At 40.2% G+C, this 10,756-nt stretch overlaps 1 long non-coding RNA gene across 1 annotated transcript in view; it reads left to right on the forward strand.

Annotated features, from left to right (window-relative positions):
- LOC114677004 (uncharacterized) overlaps positions 1 to 10,458 on the forward strand; it is a 49,812-nt gene extending 39,354 nt beyond the window's left edge. Inside the window, exons 3-4 of the long non-coding RNA XR_013415484.1 lie at positions 3,269 to 3,385; positions 7,221 to 10,458. This is a non-coding gene — a long non-coding RNA (uncharacterized LOC114677004). The remainder of the gene's footprint in view (positions 1 to 3,268; positions 3,386 to 7,220) is intronic.
- The last annotated feature ends 298 nt before the right edge of the window (positions 10,459 to 10,756 follow it).

Raw genomic sequence — 10,756 nt, forward strand, 5'->3', positions numbered from 1 at the left:
ACAGGCAGACAAGAGTGTTCCAGAAAAGTGAAGTGTCTGTGCAAAGACATAAAATATTTGAGAGCAGCAAATACATAGTTTAATTTGGCTAGAACAGAGATTGAAGGATTAGAGGTTAACCAGAGGAGAGGAGAAAGATAGCTGGAGGTCAGATGAAGTTTGCATTATATCCGACTGACCAGTGATTCCTAGCCTCAGTAAATGCACACAAATCATCTTGCCAAAAATTTTAGTATGATTCAGACTCTTTCCCTACCCTCTACCAAAGTTTCCAGGCTAAGAACCACTAAACTGCTAAAGGCTGTGGGGATCATTGAAGTATTATATTTTAAGCCAGAGGCTGATGCCAGAGGCTGATACAATAAAACTCATGTTTTAGAAAGACCGCCCTTATAGCGGTGTGGAGATTGTTACTTATCACCTCTAATGTGCCAGGTTTGAAGAGAGACAGATGAGAGGCCAAGAGACCCATTAGTGTCTCAGCCAGCTCAGTTTCTTTAAATTATGGCTCTCATTCCCATAGGTGATTAAAACATACATAAAGAAACATGTCAGTGTATGAGTGGCATGTGCGTTATTGCCGGTTTTCAGCCCAGCCTCTCTCACCTGTCCCCAACTGACTTTCTTCCTGACCTATGACCTTTTGACTTATTGCTTGGATCTTGATTAAAATACCTCATTTGACAGGAAATCTCACAGATTAATAATTTGCTACAAAATCCCTTTTGGCACAGTCTCAAGACCTCTCACATCAATGTATGTTTCTCACAGGCTGCTGACAGCAGATTTTCTCTAGTTCCATGGGCTACTCTCAGAAAGTAAGTAAGCCAATGTCATCTCTTGGTGAGAGCTGACAAGACTAAACAAAGTAAGGGGTATTGGAAATAAAGATCTGTCACAAGTAGAATTAATAGGACTTGGATACCAGTTGGATGCAGAGGACGAAGATGGCAATGATGAGGGATTGACAGCTTTGAGGTTTCTAAGTTAACAGACTGAGATGCTTGACAAAAAGGTAAAGAGGAAAAGGAAAGCAAGTTAACTTAAAGAGAAATCAGTTTTGGATCTGCTGATGTTGAACCTTCTTCAATTTATCCAGGTTCAGTAGAGCATATTCTGCCTATTAAATCTTGATGAATCCTGGGGTTTGATTCTTGCTTGCCTTTTCTTACCCTTGCACACAAACTCTGCATAATCTTATCCATTCTCCTGGCTTCAACCACCACCTCCTTGTCTCTCTGCTTCCATACTCTCCTCTTTCCAGCTGGATATTCAATGAATATTCATTGAATACATTAATTATGGTTGAGTGACTCCATCTTCCATAATGCCTCTAGAGTTCTTTTTCTTAATTTCTTTTTTTCTGAGGTAGGGTCTCACTATGTTGTCCAGGCTGATCTCAAACTCCTGAGCTCAAGCAATCCTCCCACATCAGCCTCTGCCACCATGCCGGGCTAACAGTTCTTTTTCTAAAATATGAACACAAGTCACTCAGGAGCTAAGAATCATTAATGTAGAATCAACAAATAAAGCCATGGCAATAGAAGAGTTCACCCAGGGAGAATATGTGGCTAGATAAGTAAAGATAATAGAGAAAAGAACCTCGGGTGTCAACAATGTTTAAGAATTATGCAGAGGAAAATGAACCAGGGGAAGTTACTGAGGAAGATCCTTGTATCTTGGAAGTTAAGCAAGAAAATGTTTTGGCCAGGAGGGCCCATGAATGAAGTCGCCATGGTGACAGTCCCATGGATGCCCTGCAACATGGATATCCGCTTATCAAGACTGATCGAGTTACAGCCATTGCTAAATATCCAACCAGCTATTAATAGAAACCAACACTTAGCTCCCAATGTGTTATCATCTCCTCAAAAGCCTGTTGATCACTTGGTGATAAATTGACCACACTGGACATTTTTCACTCTGGAAAAGACAGCAATTCATTCTGACAAGAATAGACACATATTCTGGGATAGATTTGCCTTTCTACCCCCAAGGCCTCCATCAGCACCACTATCCAAAGGCTTACAGAATGTTTGATCCATAGACTCAGGATCCCACATAATGTCATTTCAAATCAGGGCAGTCACTTTATAGAAGAGGAGGAGTGGGCATATGCCTATGACTATGCAATTTACTATTCCCATCATACAGGATCACCCAAGAGTGAATAGCCTGATAGAGCTTTGGAACATCCTGTTAAAGGTATAGCTGACATGTAAGCTCAGAGACAATACTTTACAACGATGGGAGGATCAATATACACTCTAAGTTGAAAAAGTTAATAAGGTGCTGTGTCCCCAGTAGGAAGAATAGATGGGCCCAGGCAGCAAAGTGTGCAAGCAGGAGTGGCTGTGCTTGCCATCACTCCCAAGTAATTGGTGCTTCCCATCCCTGCAGCTCTGATTTCTGTAGGTTCAGAGGTTCTGAGTCTAAAAGGGAGGATATGTCTCCCAGGGAATGAAGCAAAAATTCCTTTGAATTATAAACTGACTGCTACCTGGGCACTTCAGGCTCCTTGTGCCAAGGGACCTGCAGGTAAGAAGGAGAGTTATCATCTTGGAAGCAGCAATTGATCCTAGTCATCTAGAAGAGGGAGCAGGGAAGAATATGTTTGACAACTTTGGTGGCCCTCTGGTGGATGGGAAAGTATGGTAACCTTGTTTGGAGTGATATGACAGTGAGACCAGCAGAGGTGCTAGCCAAGGATGAGGGGAATCTAGAATGGATAGTGGGGCAGGGTGATGGTGAGTATCAATTGCAGCCTTGAGACTGGCTGGAGTAGCAGGGGCACAATTCACTCCCTTGACCTTCTCTGCTAAGTTTCCCCATGAAAAGTAGTCCACTGGAATCCTAGAAGAGCTGCTGCGAAGTGGATCAAGATACATACGAAGTGGATCAAGCAGCACAAACTGTTCACTAGGGTAAACTCTGTGAGGCACTGCCCAGATTCCTCTTCAATGAAGGATTTGTTGTCCTGGTTGCCGGGAGTGCTGTTTGCAAACAACCTGCAGCTCTCAGCCCCTTCAGGGATTGCCTCGGCTTCTCAGAGTGACTTTGCTTAAAGTCATGCCCCTTCTCAGGACAGTTTACATTATTGACATGGGCGTATAAAAGCTTGGGCATCATGGCCCACCTCAGGGTAACTTTGAAGGTCTATTCTAGCTCCAGCGTTCCCCTCATGGTCAGCCAACGCTGACGTTAGGCTTGTGCCACAGCTTCACTTCTCCCCTTTTCCAATCTGGTGTTCTTTCTCTCCCTTCCACAGGTATTAACCCTAAGGATTCATTTTAATAAGCATCCTGCATGCTAAACTCAGATTCTGCTTCCCAGGGAGCCCAAGTTGTGACACTTCCCTAATGCCTGATCACATCATTATTCCCAGGTGAGGATCCTTTTCACCCCGCTGCTCATCACATGTTCAAGGTTGAGATCAGTATCCTCCTTAGGGTTCTCAAGCTCTTGGTTTCAGCTCATGGGGTCCTTTAGTCATAGGATCTTCTCTGAGTGGAGATCCATCTGGCTTGGCATCTTCTCTCAGCCAATCTGAAACATCTGCATTTTCCCTTGCATTACTGTGATTAAAAAGTAGAGCCTTGGAAGCCAGGTGTGGTGGTTTGTGCTTTTTATCCTGGTTACTCAGGAGGCTGAAGTAGGAGGATTGCTTGAGGCCAGGAGTTCAAGATCAGCATGGGCAATGTAGCAAGACCCCATCTCGGAAAAAAAAAAATGAAAAAAAAAATAGGTGGGAGTGTTGGTGTGTGCCTGTAGTCCCAGTTATTTAGGAGGCTGAGGCAGGAGGATCACTTGAGCCCAGGAGTTCCAGGCACTCCAGCCTGGGCAACAGAGCAAGACCTCTTTAAAAAGACAAAACCAAAAAGTAGAGCCTTGAAATACCTTATCAAGTTGTCCAGAAGTGATACAGTAGAACACATAGACAAGGAAATTCAATTCAATTAATGTTTATCGAACATTGTAATAGGGTGGATGTTAAGGAGGAGTAGGACATGGAAATGCAAACAAACAAACAAACAAAAAATCTAAAAAGTCTGAAAATAAGTGGCCAAGTAGAAATTAAGCTTCATCCCATTAAAGAGAAAAGAAAAATACTAAAACACCGAAGACTGAGCACCAAATGGACACAGGGAAACATCCAGGACAGTCTAGGCTTCAGGGGATGAGGTTCAGGGAAGGGAAATGGAATAGGCCTTTTAAAGACAAACTGTGAACTATGTCTGTCCCATGCTAGGAAAGCAAAGCCTCTGAGTGTTGCTGATTGACAAGCAATGTCTGAACTTGTTGGATAAAGGAGTACTAGACTAGCTGGAGGTGGTCTACTGCATGTGTGGGGTGCCTGATACAGGTTTATGACATCAGCTGCTTCTGGTGCTGACATGAGAGATACCTGCCTCGAGATTATGGTGTTGAGCTCACCTCTGCTCTGTATGCAAAGTGCTGGAGTTGGGATTATACCACCCAATCTGGTCTGTACTGCTGTTGTACCAGGTGTTTCAGGGTTTATAAGCTTTCAATCTTTCTCTTTCCTGAAACTTTACACCTGCAGCTCCCTCACCAAGGCCTTGATGGGAATACAGAACTTAAGCACTCTATGCCTAGATTATTGATCTAGATCCCTCTTAGCTTCCAGACTCTAACTCCTTTCTGCCTTAATTCTCATTACATTGAGTCTGTCCCTCCCTTACAGACCCTTGCTTGTTTTTCAAATTGAATTAAAATTCCAGCTCCAAGGATTCACCCCATCCTCCCATGGAAAGCTCCTGTTCTTGCCTGTGCACGTGCTTTCTTCCATTAGGCTGTCCTGTGTACCCTCAGGCTCTCCCTCTCTGAATCTGGGCCAATTCCACTTCCCACTTGCAATGGCCTCCCCACTTTTCTCACCATTTGTAATGTTAATTTATTGTTTTAATGTTGAAAGGTGGGCTTATGTGTGATTTTATGGAAGTTCAGCATAGGAATAGAGTGACTCAAAGGGTAATTGACCCAAGCATGGCTTATTTATCTGAAAGATGGCCTCATCACTTGGGAAACAACACACGTTCTATGGTAAGAAAGGAAGGGATGACTTCCCTGAACAAGGGTCTAGAAGCTACAGCTTGTTGGTCTAATCCAGTCTGTTGCCTGTTTTTGTCAATGAAGCTTTATTTGAACACAATTGTGCTCATACATTTACATATTGTTTATAGTTGCTTTCATGCTACAATGGCAGTGTTGAGTAATTACAACAGAGACCATATGGGCCAGAAAGCCTAAAATTAAAATTCGTTATCTAGTCCTTTATAGAAAACATTTGCCAAACCCTGACCTAGAGCTTTCTTGTTTATTTCGGCCTGCCTGGTCTCCTCCATTAGACTGCAGCCTGCTTAAGAACATGTCCATATTTCCCCCACTGCAACTTGTAATGCACTCCATATAGTGAAAGCATTGGATTTCTGATTGAATGACAGGCATTCATCCAAGAAGCATTTTTAAGTGCACCAGATGAGCAGCAAAACCTAGAGATGATTTATATTTTATGTGGTGAAAAGGCTATTTCTATGCCTTTTCTTCTCAATACATTGATTTTTTTTTTTTTTTTTTTTTTTTTTTTTTTTTTTACTCCACAAGGTCATTTTAATATAATTTTTTTTAAAAAACCTTCAAAGTATGTTGAAAATTTTAAGGAGACATAGTCTCTTTGAGGAAAGGAACGATCTGGTTCACTGTTGCAGCCTCCATCCTACTACAGTGCTTGGCACAGAGATGCTCAACAGACATTAGTCAAATGAATGATGAATAAATGAGCTTCCTTTGCTGGTTGCAAATAATTTTATTTAAAATATGTTGTTTGAAAACATATGTAAACTTGAATTTCACAATGTTCATAGCTCCATGGTTAATTAAATAACACCCAGGCATATGTTTGTATGCATGATGCCAATGGATTTGCAGGGAGATCATCTAAAAAGCAAGCATTGATAAAAGGAGCCTATTAGGCCAATTCTGTATATTGTGAAGAACCCCTCCCACCCCAGAACAAATAATAGTATTATGATTATAATGAATATAGGCAATCTCCGTTTAAAAAACAGGCAGTGTTTCAGAATTGTATTTGTAAGGCAAGATTTCGACCTACATTTCCTTACATAAACATTCTTAGAAGGAATGGCTAGATTCTACTCTAAAGAAATTATTGTGGGGAAAGGGCTTCGTTTGGAGGAAAAGGAATCTGGATTCAATGAATCCTGGCTGTCATTAATCAACTGACTTGGATAAGTTACTCTCTGTGGCATCTTCTGATCTTTGTTTATTTAATCTGTTAAATGAGAGGAAAGCAACACAAGGACTGTTGGGATAATTAAATGTGACAATGTATACGAATTGACTTTCACTATTCCTGGAACCTAGTAGATACTTTTTAAAAAATTTAATTTCCAGCCCAGCGCAGTGGCTCACACCTGTAATCCCAGCACTTTGGGAGGCCGAGACGGGTGGATCACTTGAGGTCAGGGGTTCCAGACCAGCCTGACCAACATGGTGAAACCCTGTCTCTACTAAAAATACAAAATTACCCAGGCGTAGTGGCGCATGCCTGTAATCTCAGCTACTTGGGGGCTGAGAGAGGAGGATCACTTGAACCCAGTAGGCGGAGGTTGCTGTGAGCAGAGATTGTGCCATTGCACTCCAGCCTGGGCAACAAGAGTGAAACTCTGCCTCAAAATAATAATAATAATAATAATAATAATAATAATTTCCCTTTCCTATAAATTGGTAAACCAAATATGGGAAACCTCTTCTTTTCTGCATTTTTATTTCACTTCTAGAACCCCTTTCCCCTCCCGCAGCTCAGTGACCTAAATATTAAAAATATTTTTGCCTTAAAATTAATGGTAAAAACCATAGTTACTTTTGCACCAATTAAATAACTTTCCAGGTTCATTTCATTTCCCTTAGTGGAGGTTTCAGAATAATTAAAACTCTTCTTCCTCCAATGTATCTGATCTTGCCTAGGTGTTAAAAGAAAAGCAATCTGATTGAATTCACTTACACTAAAGTGTTAATGGATCACCATCCCTTTACTCTCCCAAAATTGTTTATGTTTTCAAAAAGGACTACTAGATCTCCCATGAGTTTCTAGCAGTCAAATTAAAATGTAGGCAAAGGAAAGGAAGTGCCATTCCATTTCTCCTCCTGAAATGGCCTCCCCACTTTTCTCCCTGTAGGTGTGCTGGTCCTCTTTGGGAGGCTGCTGTTGCGGTCAGTTTTTCTAAGCCTGGGTTTCTGTGGATAAGTGACTCTAGAAACACCCTGAAATTCTGCGTGAGTAAACAGAGGTGCGTTTTTGTGGGCACAGGGTCTTCAGTTTTCATTAGATCCTAACAGTGATACCTCCATGACTCCAGAATGGTTAAGAATCTCTGTTCTATGCTGTAGCTGATTCCACAGCTTCTTCCCCACCTGCACTTCTGAACTCTTAGACTTGCTAAACGCTCAAGTTCTGACTGCTTTCACTACAGGCACAAGAGTACTCTTAGTAGTTGAGAGAAAGGGGAAGGCAGACAGGGCATGAATAGTACTATTTTCTCTATAGAATTTTTTCGGAACATAATTTTTCCTTGTATAAGTGAATTCTCACTAAAGAAAATGTAAAAACGGCTCGGCGCGGTGGCTCACCCCTGTAATCCCAGCACTTTTGGAGGCCGAGGCGGGCGGATCACCTGAGGTCAGGAGTTGAAGACCAGCCTGGCCAACATGGTGACACCCCGTCTCTACTAAAAATACAAAAAATCAGATGGGCGTGTTGGCGGCGCCTGTAATCCCAGCTGCTGAGGAGGCTGACGCAGGAGAATCCCTGGAACCTGGGAGGCGCAGTTTGCAGTGAGCCGAGACCGCGCCACTGCACTCCAGCCTGGGCAACAAGAGAGAAACTCCGTCTCAAAAAAAAAAAAAAAAAAAGGAAAAGAAAAAAAATTTAGGAACTAGGGACAAATAGAAAGAAGAAACAGAAGAAAAGTACTCATGTTCTAAGCATATGTGCCACTTTAGTAGCTGCGTGACTACTGTTCCTTAGTTTCTTTACTTTTAAAATGGGTATACTAAAAGCATTTACATCATATGGTGGTTGTTTCTGTATTAATTTCTGGTATATGACTGGCATCCAATGAGTATTAACCGTTTTGTTACTCTCAAGCCTGAGTTTGTCTATAAAACTGGGAAGGTGACATTTCAGTTACTGTGGGGCCAAAGATATACCTGTAAAATACCTGACATATAGCTATTATTATTGTAGTATTAGTATTATTATATTAGTATTGTTAGTAGTATTGTTATTAGTATTATTATAACCTTTCATAAAATAACTTTAATAGTAGCATACTATCCCCCTGAGTGAAGACACCGTGTTTCACATGACCATTCCCTCATAGAGGGCATTTTAGGTTTGGTCCTTTTTGGGGTAAGGGGTAAAGAGCTATGTAGTTTTGTATTTAGGCTTATGTTCTTAGTATATAGTCCCAGAGGTAAAAACTACTGGTCAAAGTACTTCACTTGTCCAAGTACTTTACTTTTTAAAGTATTTTACAATATACTCTTAGGTCGAAGTATATCCATATTTTAATGATTTGATATATACTGCTAAATTAGTTTTCAAAATTGTTGTACCATTTTGCCACTGGTATAACAATGTATATAAGATCCTACTTTGCAACATCCCATCTGCAGCAAATAGCAATATTAAAAGTGATTCTGTTAATTTGATGGGGAAAATGAGGCCAGGTGCAGCCGCTCATGCCTGTAATCCCAGCGCTTTGGGAGGCCAAGGCAGGAGGATTGCTTGAGGCCAGGAGTTCAAAACTAGCCTAGAAAACGTAGTGAGATTCCATCTCTCTCTCTCTCTTTTTTTTTTAAGACAGAGTCTCACTCTCGCCCAGGCTTGAGTGCAGTGGTGCGATCTCGGCTCACTGCAACCTCTGCCTCCCAGGTTCAAGTGATTCTCCTGCCTCAGACTCCCGAGTAGTTGGGACTATAAGTGTGTGCCACCACGTCCGGCTAATTTTTTGTGTTTTCAGTAGAGACAGGGTTTCATTGTGTTAGCCAGGATGGTGATACCCCATCTCTACAAAAAATAATTTGAAAAAATACCCAGATATGCTGGTGCACATCTGTAGTCGCAGCTACTTATGAGGCTGAGGTGGGAGGATCACTTGAGTCCAGGAGTTCGAGGCTACAGTGAGCTATGATTGTATCACTGCACTCCACATTGGGGAAAAAGTGAGACTATGTCTCTAAAATTTAAAAAAAAAAAAAAAAACAAAGAAAGAAAAAAGAAAAATAATACCTTGTAGTCATTTTCATTTATAATTGCTAGGTACTGTTATGGTGAAAGAGAATTTTTTTTTCCTACACGATTGTTGACCAGCTTTCATTACTCTTCTGTAAATTGTTGGAACATTTTGTTCACATATCTAACATGGTCTTAATGTTTTTCTCATCAATTTCTACATGGTCTATTTACAGGGTAAGAATTAGTCCTTTGTTTGGCTTGATTAATATTGTACCCCTACTTTATCTTTTTAGTGCAGTGCATTTTTTTAATGGCCAAAATAATTTTATTTTCTTGTAGTCAAATAGACCACCTGTTTCATTTATTTTTAAAATTTAGTATTCTTCCTCTTTCTAGAAATGGTGTAAATATTCTCATCTCCAGTTCTTCTAGATTTTTTAAAATGATTTGAAATTTTTATATGTAACTCTAATTCTACCTTAAACTTATTTTGATATATGACTAAAAAGTAACAGTCTAAATTTTGGTTGAAATTACTAATTCACAGTCTCAACACCATTTATTAAATAATCCTTTCTTTTCCAAATTGGATGCTCATTTATAAACTGAGTGTTTAAAAATTAGGGACCACTGGTAGGATTTTAGACATGGAAGGTTCTGAAACTCTATTTTTATTTCCAGAGATCCAAATGCAAATACCTGCAGTGTTAAGCAGGTAACATAATATGTAAAGTGCTGAATGTTCCTTGTAAAATCAGGTGATTTTGAGGAGTACTGGTCAGGTCTATTGTACAATATATTGCTCTGTTATTGCAAGTATATTGCTCTGTTATTGGAATTTGTCTGATGTTTTTCTCATGATCTTTATAGTTATGAGTTTTTGGGAAGAAGATCATAGAAACAGTTCCATTTTTACCACAGTCATCAAGATTACATACTATCAACATGATTTATGACTGTTTATGTGGACCTTGATTACCTGGTTGAAATAGTGTTTCTCATGTTTCTCCATTGTAAAGTTACTCTTCCCCCCCAGCCCAACCCCTGCCCCACTTTCTGTACTATATTCTTTGGAAGGAAGTCACTATGTGTAGCCCATACTTAAGGAGTAGGAATTACACTCCTTTTCCTTTAGGGTGGAGTGTTACATAACTGATTTGGACTTCTGCATAGGAGAGTTGTCTCTTTTACCTGATTTGTTAATTTTTAAAATTATTATTTTTTTAAGTTCTGGGGTACATGTGCAGAATGTCCAGGTTTGTTAGTTTGTTAAATCATTTATATCACTATGGATTCATGGGTACTTATTTTATATTTTGGGTTATAATTCAATACTTTGTTCTAGCTTTGACCATTGAGAGCTCTTTTAGCTGGCTTTTGTGCCCCTTTGATATATACTCCTGCTGATACAGATTTTTGTTTTGTTTTGTTTTGTTCCTTACTTTCTGTTACCAAAAAACTGCTCCAAGCTCATCT

This window comes from Macaca mulatta, chromosome 3, assembly GCF_049350105.2.
Source record: "Macaca mulatta isolate MMU2019108-1 chromosome 3, T2T-MMU8v2.0, whole genome shotgun sequence".
NCBI lineage: Eukaryota > Metazoa > Chordata > Mammalia > Primates > Cercopithecidae > Macaca > Macaca mulatta.